A 14947-nucleotide genomic window follows, 5' to 3' on the forward strand; every position below is an offset into this window, starting at 1 on the left:
TATGATGACATCTATGCTTTAGGAAGATTACTCTTGCAATTGTACGAGTTTTACCAGAGAGGGTATATCATACACTTGTCTTGTAGCACTTTAGGTCTTTCCAGTCTCTCCTCTCTCTCATTCCAGATGCAGCCATGGAAAACAACTCTACATGGGTTCCAGCTGAGTCAAAGAAGGAATATCCTGAGAGCTTTTTGCTTCTCCCAGGGGCCACATGCCACTGGCTTCCTACCATGGGTTCTCTTTGGAATTAACAAGGTGAGGGACTTTACAGGGTCCTGCACAGCACTCACTAATTCTCACCCTGTATATTCAGGACCTTACCACTCCATAGGGATGATTTCTCTCTTTTTTATCCTAAAAGAATGGTCCCAAGATAGAACTTATGTGTTTTTTTAGAGGATGGTTTTTCAGGATCAAATAATCAGTCACTCTTAATAAAAGCCAATGCAGTCATGCTTCTTTGTACAAATTCTCTTTCCCTTCATGTCTCTCTGATCCCTTGGTATGTGCTCCCTACGAAAACATAAGCTTCTGCCTCTGGCTGAGATGGAGGACCAAGAATCCAAGGCAGGGGAATTTCTAGCAGATCCCCATCAATGGAGCCCATTCTTAAGTTTGGATAATTGGTGGATTTGCTGATAATTTATATGAGAGATGACCTAGCCCTTGTCACAGGAAATGGCTATGAGAATGAAGAGAAAGAGGTAGACCAGAAGATATTTTTAAAGGAGAAAAGTAATGTAATGATCAGTTAGATTTTGTCTAGAATGACCCCTAGGTTTCTAGGTAGTGCTTTTGCATGGGAAAGAAAGTTTTGCAAATGCTGTGCTTGAGTTACATACTCAACCATGAAGAGATGCCCAATTATGGAGCTGGAGCTTGGGAAAGAGATCTGAGTTGATCATGAAGCTAAATGGTTCATGGGGATGTCTGAAGTCAAGGAGAGGGCAAACTGGATCACCCAGAGCAAGCATGTAGAGTAAGAAAGAAGCCAATGATGCATCCCTAACATGGAGTGGGAGATGAGGTGAGGTGAATAAAGAAGAGCTATGGAAAAGGAAAGTGAAGTCTGAGATGTACAAACAGATGAGTCAGGTGGCACCTAGATTATTATGTGAGAAAATTACTTCCAGTACATTTTCACAGAAGGAAATGGAGGATTTCAGAGACAAGGGCAAAGAACTTTGTCTACACAAAATTGACATAGTAACCCCCAGCTTGTTTTAAGATGTATAGATACTAGTCGAAATAATATGGTCACTAAACTATACATCACTTTCAAACTCTGAAACTGGGGAAATTAAACAATATGATCTCTGTAGAAACCATAGCATTTAGGGGAACAAAATGCACACTTAAGATAGGGGGAAAATTAAGCTGCTGGTATCGATGAAAATTTCCATTTTAGTAACTAATGCAGGGGCTCCTTAGCTGCATCTGTGCTCTAGGCCCAAATGTCCATTTGGGGAGCAGGACGGATAATCCCTCAGTCTCTTTCTTAGCTTTATATTGTACTCAAGAACATAAAATATACATTTAAAAACAACCAGCATAGTTGTAGAGTTTTTAATGATCATTTACCAAAGTGGTTATTATAGATTTTTGAGAAAAAAATTCATTTTAATAATGTATTCTGGAACAAATTCAAAATATCATGATAGCAAAATGACTATTAATTCATTTAGATAAGTTTAATAAAAGACAACCTGAAATGAATCTAATGCTATATGTCATTCAGATACCTTTATAACTCAATTTTAAAAGAGTAAAGAAGGGATACAGTTTAAAAAGCAAATTTAGCTTTATCTTAGACATTGGCCATGGCAACATTTTTCTAGATATGTCTCATGAGGCAAGGGAAACAAAACTAAACTAAACTGCTGGGACTTAATCAAAATGAAAACAAAGGAAATAAACAAAACTGAAAGACAACCTACAGAATATCAGAGAAGATATTTCCAAATGACATATCTGATAAAGGGTTAGTATCCAAAATACATAAAGAACTGATATAATTCAACACCAAAAAAAACAAACAGTCCAACTGCAGGCACGAACAGACATCTCTCCAAAGAAGATACACGGATGGCCAACAGACACATGAAAGCTGCTCAACATCACTCATCATCAGGGAAATGCAAATCAAAACCACAATGAGATGTCACCTCACACCTGTCAGAATGGCTAAAATCAACAACACAAGAAACAAGTGTTGACCAGGATGTGGAGGGAAAAAAAACTCTTACACTGTTGGTGGGAATGCAAAGTGGTGCATACACTGTGGAAAACAGTATGGAGGTTCCTCAAAAAGTTAAAAATAGAACTACCCTATGACCTAGAAATTACACCACTAGGTATTTATCCAAAGGATACAAAAATACTGATTTGAAGGGGCACATGCACCCTGATGTTTATAGCAGCACTATCAACAATAGCCAAATTATGGAAGTAGTCCAAGTGGCCATCAGTTGATGAATGTATAAAGAAGATGTGGTCAATGTATATACAGTGGAATATTACTCAGTCATAAAAAGGAAATCTTGTCATTTGTATCAAAATGGGTAGATCTAGAGGGTATAATGCTGAATGAAAGAAGTCCATTAGAGAACATCACATGATTTCACTCATATGAGGAATTTAAGAAACCAGACAAACAAAGGAAAAAAGACACAAACACAGAAACAGATTCTTAAATATTACTTTTAACTGGAGAACAAACTGATGATCACCAGAGGGGAGGTGGGTGGGGGAATGGCAGAAATAGATGGAGGGGATTAAGGAAGACACTTACCATGATGAACACTAAGTAATGTACAGAATTGCTGAACTGCTATATTTACACTTGAAACTAATATAACACTGAATATTAATTAAACTGGAATTAAAATTTTTAAAAAGAAATTTAGTTTTAAAATACATGAAAGAAAATTTCTGGATACCATTTATATAACTTACTATTGTTTTAATTTTTAAAAAAAATTCATAATTTAAAAAATAAGTTCAAAGTTCACTTGCTTTTCATATATGTCTTTCTAAGCACACTGATATATATGTATATATGTATGTTCCTATCCATGCATGTGTGTGTGTGTGTGTGTGTGTATTATCTCATATATATACACATATGAGATAAAATTCTATTTTCCACAAAAAAAAGTTTTGGCTTCTGGAATACTACAGGTCATTTTGTTTTCTGAAGTGGTGAATCATATTATTCTAAAGGTCTAAGACCCCATTGCCTTAATTAAATGATAAATATTTCCATATGTGGCTACTAATTTAAGACCAATCAGCTTATTTCTAAGTAGAGAACTGTAAAGATGGTGACAAAGAGATCTCAACCTGATATCAATAGGCAAGACCATTAGTAGTGGGCAAGTGGTGGCTAAAACACAGTAAGATTTCTCAGTTCAACCCAACCAACAGAATAACTACTTTTAGCTACCTGTGTCACATCAGATATTGACAAATATAGTTGTTTAAAATGACATTTCAAGATGAACTTGGTTGAATAATATATTTGGCCATATTTTCCCTCCTGCCTTGCATTATAGACACAACATCACTGTGACTATGAGGTGGTTGGAATAAATGAGGTGCAGTATACAGCTTTTGTTTTTCTAAGAAGGCTGAGTTATAAAAACTTTACATATCTGGGGGAAGTCTTTTGATATAGATCCGATTGGAAAAAAACGAAAACAAAAACCTCTCAACAAACTCTAGAGAAGGTTCCATTCAGCACGGTGAGCTAACCTAGGAAAAACTCCCTTCTGGCCAATAACTCTGCTTAGGTCACAGCTGTCAATTTGGTAAGCAGTTTGGCTTGTTGGTTGGAAAAGTGCTGTGAAAGCAGATGTGAAACTCCAGTACACACACACACACACACACACACACACACACGCTATGCACACATACAAGGTGACAATCACTGAGCCTAAAATAAAAGACACAGATTTTCGTACAAATTGAAAACGAATAAAGCTACATGCCTTGTTGTCTGTTACTATAATCCAAATGGTATTCAGGCATCAACTGGGGGCATTTGTTAGCCATGTAGTTTTCAAGATTAACTCAACAACAACCAGGAGTAGAAATTTTAGTAAATGACAGAGTACCCCAAAGGAAAATGCATCCTCCAGGTCTGGGTCCCTTTGAGAACTTCCATCCTCCAGCACCCTTACTTGATGTGTAAAGTTTTAAAGACATTGTGTGACCTGAGGTTGTCTCTGCAATTACAACCAGTGGGCAAACACCACTCCTTTGACAGGGAGTGCTCTAGCAATTCCTAGTGGCCATTCTTACTGAACAGGTTCCTTTCCAATAGGACAATGAAATACACATTCTCAGCCCCGTGGATCTTGTTTCTCTGCAGAGGTAGATCCATGTTCAGGTGCACTGTCCCGGTGCGCATGTTACATCGATCCTGATTCTTTCCTCTTTCTCTTCTTTTTAAAATGCAAGCTTTAATGTCTTAGTAAGAATGCTTTTCTTGGAAATAGATTTAGAACACATGGAGCTGAGTCTACACAAGGGAAAAGGACATTAATGTTTGTTCAGTAATGTGGGAGATAGCCTTGCAATATTTCCCCCAAAAGCTCCCCCTTATTTATTCCACGACAGTACGAATGCATTGCTATAAGTCAGGAATGTTACTGCTGAGTTCTTCAATTAGTAGGGGATGCTTCTGCTCTGGTTGCTCCGACAACAAAAAATAAGTGACTTTAGGGTCTTGAAAATCAAGTATTGGGCCTACTGAGCCCAAAGATGCAATGTTTTTGGGTCACAACTCTTTCATCTATAAAATCACTTCCCCCTTACTCCATTTAAAAATCTCATTATTCTAGTTTCTTAAACACACTATTGCCAGATGGGCCTTCCTAATGATAGCTCTGTTCTTGGCCCTGCCCTGTTCACAGGCTGCTCTTCACCCTTAGACTGATGTAGAAATTCTCATCCACAATCGAAACATGCCTCTATGAAATTCCAACCAATAATAGTTTATTCATTTTTTTCCTTCTGATCCCCCTACTGTTCTTCTGTACTTCAGCCAACATGGACTGTTCCCTGTTCTCTGTATATCTTCATTGTTCTAGGTCTCAAGTCTCAATATTTTAAGTTTGTTTTTATCCCCTAAAAGCCATTTCAATTCCCATCTCTTTAAAGAAAATTTTTCCTGAGTCTCCCAACTATATATGGTGTTCTCTTGGTGTAGTACCTGCTGCGCCTTGTATTCCTCCTTGAAATGTATGTGCTTATTTCCCACCTGCATTCTTCAGATAGACAGTAGGCTCCTCAAGGGTAGACCACATGTCGTAATCTCATCTTTGTGCCACACCCCAACTCCTACTGCACAGCATTTTGCTCGAAATGGGTATCAATTGGAAGGAACTGAGTCAACATAATTTCTATTTATTTATAAACAAGCAAAGGAGCAACAGGTGCTAAATGGGGCTATGGAAGAGAACTATTGGATGAGGAGTGTCCATGTAGGACTTGTTGTATTTCTTCCCTTTAGAAAAGATAGGACATCTTTTCACCCAATCCTCATACTGACCCGTTAACATCCCATGTCATAAATATCCCAATGAGGTCAAGAAAGACCCAAAGAGAAGAATGGGACTTCTGATATCATGGTGCTTTGGGAGTGAAAGGACTTTGCCTTGTCCCCAGCACCATCTTAGAGAGTCCGTGAATGGTGGGGGGATTGCAGAGCAAAGGAGAGAGATTTGGGAGGCTCCTTATCACTAGCAAAAAGTAAGGATGCGGTGGTGAGTGGGGGTGGGGCGAAAAGAAAAGTGAAAGAAAAATGAGTACTCAACTAGAGATAAAAGACCTTCCTAGTGGTTGAGACCAGAGCTGCTGAGGCCCTGCCACACAACTCTGCTCTTCTTATAACTTAATCTTTGTCCTTGCCACCTCTTCCATGAAATTCCACAGAGGTGATGTGCACCCAAAGCCCTGGAAGATTCTTGAATTAAAAGGCACTAGGTAAAGACAAAACATTAGCATTATTATAAGGAACCTGTCACAGACAGAAACAGACACCACAATGCATAATTTTTTAAAAATAAATACCATGCTGTCACATTGGAGAGTGGCTGTTAGATAATTTGGCAACTGCAGTGGAGCAAATGTTCAAGAGAGGTGAGTATTTTTCCACTATTCCAGAAGGCGGAGAACATAAACAGCAACAATTTCTGCATCAATCTTTCAGTCGTGTCCATCAAATTAGGCTTTCAAGTTTAATGCTGAATAAAATACCCTAAAAACAGCGGAGAGCAAGCCCAGACTGAACATCTTGAAAGTGGTAAGCTGAGAGGGAGCGCGTGCACACTCCACGTGAACATTTCGCAGTGTCAGAAAATGCAGCACATTACAAAAATCAGTCTGTGGTTTTCTTCAGCGCGTTCCCTTCCAACAGTCCCAAGGGAATTCGCGTTGTAACTGTGCAGTCGTACTGTCATAGCAGCTGAGACAGAGTTGATGGTCAGAATGGGGGGCCCGTCACATGGACACCCTGTCTTCTCCAATAAAGTAGGACAGGCCAAGTGCAGAGAGAACAGACATGAGAGATGTGTCCCTGACACAGGCCAGCTTTTCATGCCAACCATGGCACAAGATGGAGCAAGATCAGCCCTGTTCATGGGGATCTAGGACCAAGGGCATAGTGGAGGGAATGGCAGAGGGTGGCGGGGGTGGGGTGGGGTGTGGAGACAGCCTTGCCCGGCAGCAAAGGGATTGGCTAATAATAGTTGTGTTGATACCACAGAGAATTGAAGCCACAGCAGAAGGGGAAACTAAAGACATTAAATTTTAGTAGAGCTAATTTTGGAAGAGAGGGGAAAGTGCTGAGGGAAATGAAACAGGATAAAGCTGTTGAAGAGAAAGCCACGAAGGAAATAGAAAGTATTCAAAGATAAATTAACACATGACCAAAATCACTACAAGCTACCCAGTCATAAATATTCCAACAGGGGGGAAAAGAAAGCCAAGGTGGATTAAGAGTGAGAATCAATGGTAAGAGGAACAGAAGCGCTGCATAGTAAGAATTCGTGGAAGTAGAGGAGATCTACTGATGGAGATCCTGAATGGAGATGAGATGGGGAGAGGTAATTCTACCCTTGGATAAGCACCTCTGTTTACTCCTCTATACATTTTTCTCCTAGCTCCATTTCCTCCATCCTATAAATACTTCTATTTGTGCTTTTCTCTCTGGCAACCACTGCAAGTCTCTTGATTCAGCTCTTGTTTCCTCCCATGCGTCCTTGATTGTAGGAAGGGAGGCAGTTTACCTGGAGACGGGGCGAAACCCACCTCAGAGAACATGCTAAGGACTTGGACAGTGGCTGCCCCACATGTTAGGTAAGAAGACTCCCCTCCACATCAGAACAACAGGTGAGGGAAAGTTTCTGAAGAATGCAGTGAGTGTGTCAGATGTTGGCAATAGGTATATAGACCACCAGCTCATTGTGGAGAGCACAGAGTCATCAAAGGAGGCACCAGCATGTATTTCTGCCCCCACGGTCCCTGACGGACACTCCTCTAAACTCAATGGGAAGAAGGCACACATCTATCTGTGTGGCTCAGCACAGGGGTAAGGAGGGACAGGAAACCTACAGCTTTTAAGCTCTCAATTCCCTGGTAAGTAGGTCAAGTGGAGGTCTGTAAATTAAAAGTGGAAGTCAGGAAAGGCCAAAAATCATACATCATGGCTACATTGCCAGCAAATGACTACAACTCAGCATGGCCAAAAGGGGAAAATTAATAATAATAATAATCATCATCATCATCATCATCCTTGGATCTGTGGAAAGCAAATACACTTATCAGCAAGCACACATACTCCACAATCCAAAATAATATGAGTTTTAATATTTCACTTTAAGATAGTTTGGGGGTCTCAGGTTGGTGCATAGCTTGCATTTGGTACAAAGACTCTGAAAAAATTTTTGAGATGCTAGTAGTTACTGCTGAGAGGCAAGCACCTCTGACCCTATTCTAGGGCCACCTTTCTCACTGCTGGGGGCTGACCATAAGTCAGGAATTCCCAAACTATTCCACTGTCTTTGTGTGAGCTGCACCCAGAGGAGAACAGACATGGCTAGACCTTTTACAGTGGAGACAATAACATTTCTTCACTAGGAAATCTGGTGAGAAAGGTTCCTATAAAATAGAATAGGGGCCTGAGCCAGTTTAAACACTAAGAGTGGACTGATTCTGGATGTTGGGGAAGGCTGGGGGAGTGGAAGGCCATGCTTAGCTACACTAACATCCTAGTTCCCACATAGTACATTAATAGCAGGAAATACAGAGATGGCTATACTGGGATGACTAGAGTCCTCCCCAAAAATGCATATTCTTCCAAAACCTCAGAATGTGACTCTATTTGGATGTAGGGGTGGTGTAGAGGAAATTAGTTAAGATGAGGTCATGCTGGATTAGGGCAGGTCCTAGCTCCAATGGTGTCCTCATAGGACAGATACAGATGCACACACACATGCACTAGGAAGAAGGCCATAGGAACATGGAACAGAGATTTGAGTAATGTCGCTGCAAACCAGGGAAGGCTAAGGATTGCTGGCAAGCACCAGAAACCAGAAATAGAAGAGGAAGGACTCTTCCCTGGCACCTGCAGAGAAAGTGTGGTCCTGTTGACACCTTGATTTTGGACTTCTAGCCTACAGAATAAATTTCTATTGTTTTAAGCCATTCCATTTGTCATGCTTTGCTATGACAGCTCGAGGAAACTAGTACAAGGGCTCTCACAGGCAGATATTCTACCAGTAAATGACAAATGGAACTAGGAAACAGAATAACTACAAAAAAACCTGACTCAAAGACAATAAAAGAACAGCTTCTCAGGACCTTTTTCCATGGTGTAAACAACCTCAGGTAGCCCACATACATGGTTGGGAGTAGGAGGTAAAGCCAGAGGAAATTTTTTAAGATCAAGTCTCAGGGCAATTTCTATGTGCAGAGAAAGTAACGCTTAACCCCCCACCAGCCAAGTACTTCAAAGGGAACCGTTGACAGGGGCAGAAAAGAAAGCATCTTTTGTTTACAAGGGGCAGCGTTTTTTAGCTGCTTCCTACTGGAAGCTCTTCCTTCCCACCTCACAGCACAGGGGAAAGATAAATCATCCTCCTAGGCAGGCTGCAAGGAGACACCAGAGGGTTTGTTGGAATCTGTATGGTAGAGATTCAGGCACTTAGAATAAACCATGGAAGTCAGGCGGGGCAGGTGCATGGGGCAGTTGCTTCCCTGGTATTTTTCCAAATGACCAGGGCCAGCTCCTTCCGTTCCTCAAGGTGTGGTTCCAAGCCTTCAAAACCTTTCTTGAGGCCTCTGCCCTCTTCCTTCTGTTCTCTTCTTCCTTGGCTTTGGATATCCATGCACTAGACTTCACAGAGGAAATTCAGCCATCCTCTATGCATTCCCTCAAAGTCCTGCCCCCTTTGCTACAAGTATCTATGTGTGCCCCTCCCTCCTGTCCTGAAAGAAGAGGTGCCTCCCTCCTGTTAAAAAGTCAACTCCTCCCCCTGTTCTCTGTATCTCCTATGCTCCTCAGGGGCCTTCATCTACCAGCTCTCCTTTTTCATGCCCCCAGTCTCCTTTTGTCACTTCAGTAGAAAATACAATCAGTCTTTCTCAATTTAGGATCCTCTCCCTGGCTTCTGTGATAGCTCCCATCACCCTCAGCAATTACTCTCTCCCACTCCTTCCTTTCTTGAAGCTTCTTGGAAGAACAGATTACATTCAGCAGGTGTATTGTTTTGCACCATCTAGCTACAAGCCTGGCTCTAGCCCCAGTGTTACACCATGACACTGAATCCTAGCCAAGGGTTTGCTGAATTAGAGAACACTTTCTCATCTTATCTAGTTGATATCTCTGTGGTATTTGGCTTTGGCTTCCTTGACATTCTATTCTTCTTTGACTTTAACGACATGACTTTTGTCTTCCTCCTACCTCTCTGGAAACTCTTTTTCTGTCCCCCTGTCTTGATCTCTTTTGGCTTCTGGATTACCCCATTGTCCTTCAATCCCAGTACCTCTCTTTTATTCTGAGCCCTCTCTTTTCTACTCAGAGAGTAAAATGCTTAGAAACACACTGCAATATGTATCCACAGAATATCATCCACATCCATATTGTAATATCATCACAGAATATCATCCACATCCATATTGTAATACATACTGACGAATCCCACATATATATCAAAGGCTCTGTTCTTTCTTCTTATATTCATACCCCAAAGACCCTCCCAATTCAACATGTTCAAACTTAAACAATCATCCTGCTCGGTTATTGCTTTGCCCACCCTACCCCCATCAAAAACCCTTGTTCTCCTCCTTAACTTCTTTCATTCCCTATTGATAATTCAAATAAGGTTTCTTGAAGTACCAAGTATCTGGGTGCTTGGTCCTGAGCTTGCAGAGATAAATGAGATCTCAGAGAACAGTAGGAGAGATATTCAAGCAAATACATAAGTGGTAATCTAACAATAGAAACAAAACTAGAAGTGATATACAAGATATAGAGGTAGTATGGAAGAGAGGACGATTATCTGGATCAGACTAGGAGGAAGATTAGGTCTGCAGTGCCAGAGAATGCTCTCCAAAGTAGATGAGATAGGCTCTTCCCTCAAAGAGTGGCTGGTCTGTCTCCATTAGCGCCCACCACCAGCAATCCACTGCCTCAGCCTGAATTCTGGGAGTATTTCTAGAATCACCTTCTACATCTGATCAGTTTTGATCAGTTACACATGCAAAGATCTCTCAAAACGTATCTCTTGGACAAATTCGATTTATTTCCTAATTAGCTTAATCTACATTTCACCCTCAATCTGCCTTTATGAGAGCAGGGATTTCGTCTGCTTTGGTCACTTCTTTAGATAGAAAGATAACCTAACTTCTTTAGGTTAGATAAATCTCTGTATATTGTGGGTACTAAACTTAAATAGCTGTTGAATGCCAGAATGCTCCAAAGTGATAGTCCTAAAAGTGAGATCTTACCATGCCAATTAACAAATCTTCAGGACTCCTCATTGGAATCAGAACAAAATTGAATGGGCTGGGCAAACAAATATACTCATTATATTCCAGTCTTGGCAAATTTTATCAGCAGACAAATCACTCTATCAGACTTCTGTGTCTTGAAGCATACTGTTCTCTCCTTTCAAATACATTTGCCTTGCTGGTCCTTAAGATAGACTTCTCTCTCTCTGCCTCTCTCCCTCTTTTTTTTTTTTTTTTCAGTTAGTTAGTTAGTTTGTTTATTTGTAATCTCTATATCCAATACAGGGCTCTAACTCACAACACTGAGATAGAGTCATATGCTCTTTCAATTGAGTCAGCCAGGTGCCCCTAAGATGGCCTTCTCATTTTAAAGATCCAAGCATCTTCTTTTTATTTCTCTTATTCATTCTTCCTGACCAAATAAGACCATGACTTGTCCTTGATCCTCTGTGTTCTTTGACTCTCACAATATTTATCACTAATTATCTCTTCGATATATTTACATATCCAATTCCTCCAATAAAATTGTGAGCTCTTTGAAGACAGGAGAGTCAGAACAACAACAACAAAAATCAACCTAATTAGCATGTGATGGTGTCACTCTTGGGTCAAAGAGAATAACCACAAGAATAAACAAATGCAGGCTGATTTGAGATGCTCCTTCTTTTACACATAATGCCATCTCCCTGGGTGAAATTATATTACATTTATATAATAAGGCAATCAAGTGTGTAATATGTTCAGAAAGAGTTCTATCAAAATAGTTCAGATTTTTAAAAAATATTTGGGAGCTTACAGAGGATAAGCTTTAATTATCTAAAGACTCATTGATATGGAACACTTCGCCTTCCAAAGCTAGATAAATGTATATATACAAAGGTCACAAAACATGCAGTCACACCTTCAGAGCAAATGGTATGATCCACACCATGGAGTCCCAAAGGAAAAACTAGAAAGACTATGGATAAAAGCCACAAAACTGGAGAGACTGAAATATTCAGCAGGAGAAAGGAAGAGAGATATGATGCTGAGGAAGGGACACTGTTCTACATGCCTGAAAGGGAACTTTCTTCTTTGAGTCATACAAGGAGATTGCTGCTTTATAAAGTGTTTTCAAAATCATGGTATTTAGCATGTCTTTGACTCTCTTGATTTGCAAAGCATGATTATGAATATTAACTAATTGATCAATCTGCAAAACACTCTTTAGAATTCAGTAATACTGGATCCCGGTAAAAGAGCAGCAAACATGCCTGCAGAAGCCACATAACATCCTCAGTAGCAATCAGGTCAACCATTGCAGATATAACTTGGTTGGGTCTTAGCCTTGTATCAATGCCTCCCAAGTTCTGGAAACTTCATAAGTTTAGTTGGTAAAGGACACTTTCCCTCCCCCCAGCTTCATTGAGAAAGACACACATTTTTAATTTTTAATTTTGATAGTTGATTATTTTAATGTGCCATTGGAAAGTTTATAAGCATAGCATCTTGGGGCTCCTGGTTGGTTAAGCCATCTGACTCTTGGTTTCTCTTGGTTTCAGTTCAGGTGATAAACTCAGGGTCATGAGATCGAGTACCATGTTGGGCTCTAAGCTCAATGCAGAGTCTGCTTGAGATGCTCCCTCCCTCTGCCTCTGCCCCTCTCACTCGTGCTCTCTCTCTAAAATAAATCAATCTGAAAAAATAAATATTGCATCTTATTCATGACTTCATTATGCTTAAGATGAGTACAAAATGAAAAAAGAAGTTTATTCAAAGAAAAATAGCAATAGTATGACACCATACCTATGGGAAAAGCCACCACAGTGATATATGAATGATGGAAGCTTGGACAAATGCTAAATAAGGAAAACGTTCACTTCCATTACTTCAAATTTGTGCCTGCTTCATTTTTATGTTTATAACTAAGTGATTCTAAATTTGTGAAGTTTTTATTTCTGATGTGGAGTTAAAGGAAAGAGATAGAAATGAGGACCCTGTTTGAGGAAAATGGAAGCAAGGAGGGAAAGCCTTGTGTGCATGTGCTAAACACCAGTTAAAGAAAACAAGCAGAGAGGAGTCCTTGGAATACAGTGTACAAAACAGTTTTCATGAAGATGTGGCTCTATTTTATTTAGAATCTGGCTCTCTTGAATGCCCTGGGCAGGCAGGCATCTCACTTTCTAGAGAGGTCCAGAGCACTCACTCGATATTCTTCTTGCCAGCATTTTGCACAAACAGCATGCAGCAGTGGCTCAGTCTAACAACACTCCAAGGCCAGCTCCTTAGTAGAGGTGAGGTTCCTGTAGGCGTTGACCAAAAGGAGAAAATGGAATAGAGGATTTCTTTCAAAGTTTCCTTTTCCTTTTTCATTTTCTTTTTTTTTCTCAAATGACCTCTTCTAATTTTATGCTTGTAATTGATAAGAATTTAACAGAATAAATCAGACTGAGAAATGGAAGCAAGGAAGTGACATAGAGGCGTATCACTTCTGCACAGATCGCTGAAGATCTAGAATGAAGGCCTGTGGCATCACACGTCAACAACTAAGGGATGCTCTGTGGTGTCCCGTGCGAGGGTCTAGCTTCCAGCCCTAACACATCTCTGTGCCTCATCTCAGATTACTCCTGCTCAAAGAATCCATTCTCTCAGGTTGGTTGGTGACTCTTTGTTTTTCAAGACTCAACCCAAACTTGCCGCTTTCTGAAGACCTCCTTGGTACTTTTGTTCTGAGTCAGATCCAAATGCTCTGGGGTCCTGTGGTGCCCCTGCCTCTCTCCCTCCTTCCCCCACTTCCCTTATTAGATCCTTTAGTAGATGTTTACTGAGTGCCCAGTCTGTTCCAAAGACTCTTCTAAGCACCAGAGCTATAAGAGCAATGGCTTTGTTTTGGCAGCATGTGTGCAGGGAGCAGTGGGGGTGGAAGGGAAAAACAAGCACCCTCCACAAAGACCCCAAATCATAAACAACATAATTTTTTACTATTAAAGTTCTGTGATGGCAACACAAAGATTCATGTTGTAGTGACCTGAGAAGGGCTGTTTTCTCTAGATTGGGTAGACAGAGAAAACCTCTCTGAAGAAATCACTTTAAGCTGAGACCTTAATGATGCAAACAAGTCATAAAGGGGAAGATCTGGAAGGTCTGTGGCAACAGCATAGGATAAAGTTCTAGGAAGATGAAGAGATTTTGAGGAGTTCCAGGAATAGGAACAAGACCAGTGGGGCTCAAGCAGAATGAGTGAAGCAGGATCAAGATGAGGCCTTGAGGTAAGTCGAGGCCAGGACCACAGGGCTTTATAGGCCATGGAAAAGCATGTGGACTGTATTTCAAGGACAATGGCAGGCCACATACATTGTCAGTTTTCAACCAGGGCAGGGTGGGAGGATCTTGTCAAAATCACTGAGGAGCCAGACATTCTGAATCCTCAGGTCTGGGGTAGACCGAGCATCAAGTCTGGTGAACCATCGACCAAGATGCTCCGTAGACAAGCCCCAGGCTTGACAGGTTGCAGACAAGCTCATCTTCCCTTCACTCGCCCTTTACTTCCCTCCACTTGACCAAACCACTCCTATTGTGTCCCATCTGTTACATTGGCCATCCTTTGTCACCTACGTTGGAAATCAGAACCCTCCTTAATCCCTCCTTCACCTTCATGACTAAATTTAACCGGACTGAATCCTGTTCATTTTATCATCAAAATATCTCTTGATATGGTTCCCCCTGCCAAGTGCATTAGTTCAGACTTTCCTCATCTCTCATCTGATACCTGCAGTGCTCTCCTACCTGCCATGCCGAGATCTCCACGTGCAGAGCATCCTCCACTCCAGCATTAGCCTCCTCTTTCCAAAACAAGGAACGTGATGGCAGCGGGTAAGTCTGTCTGAGAGGGAGTCTGCTGACACATGCTCTCCAGGTATTGCTGACTTTCTTCCTTGTTAAGCACCAC

The sequence above is a fragment of the Canis lupus genome, chromosome 35, assembly GCF_011100685.1.
Source record: "Canis lupus familiaris isolate Mischka breed German Shepherd chromosome 35, alternate assembly UU_Cfam_GSD_1.0, whole genome shotgun sequence".
NCBI classification, from domain to species: domain Eukaryota; kingdom Metazoa; phylum Chordata; class Mammalia; order Carnivora; family Canidae; genus Canis; species Canis lupus.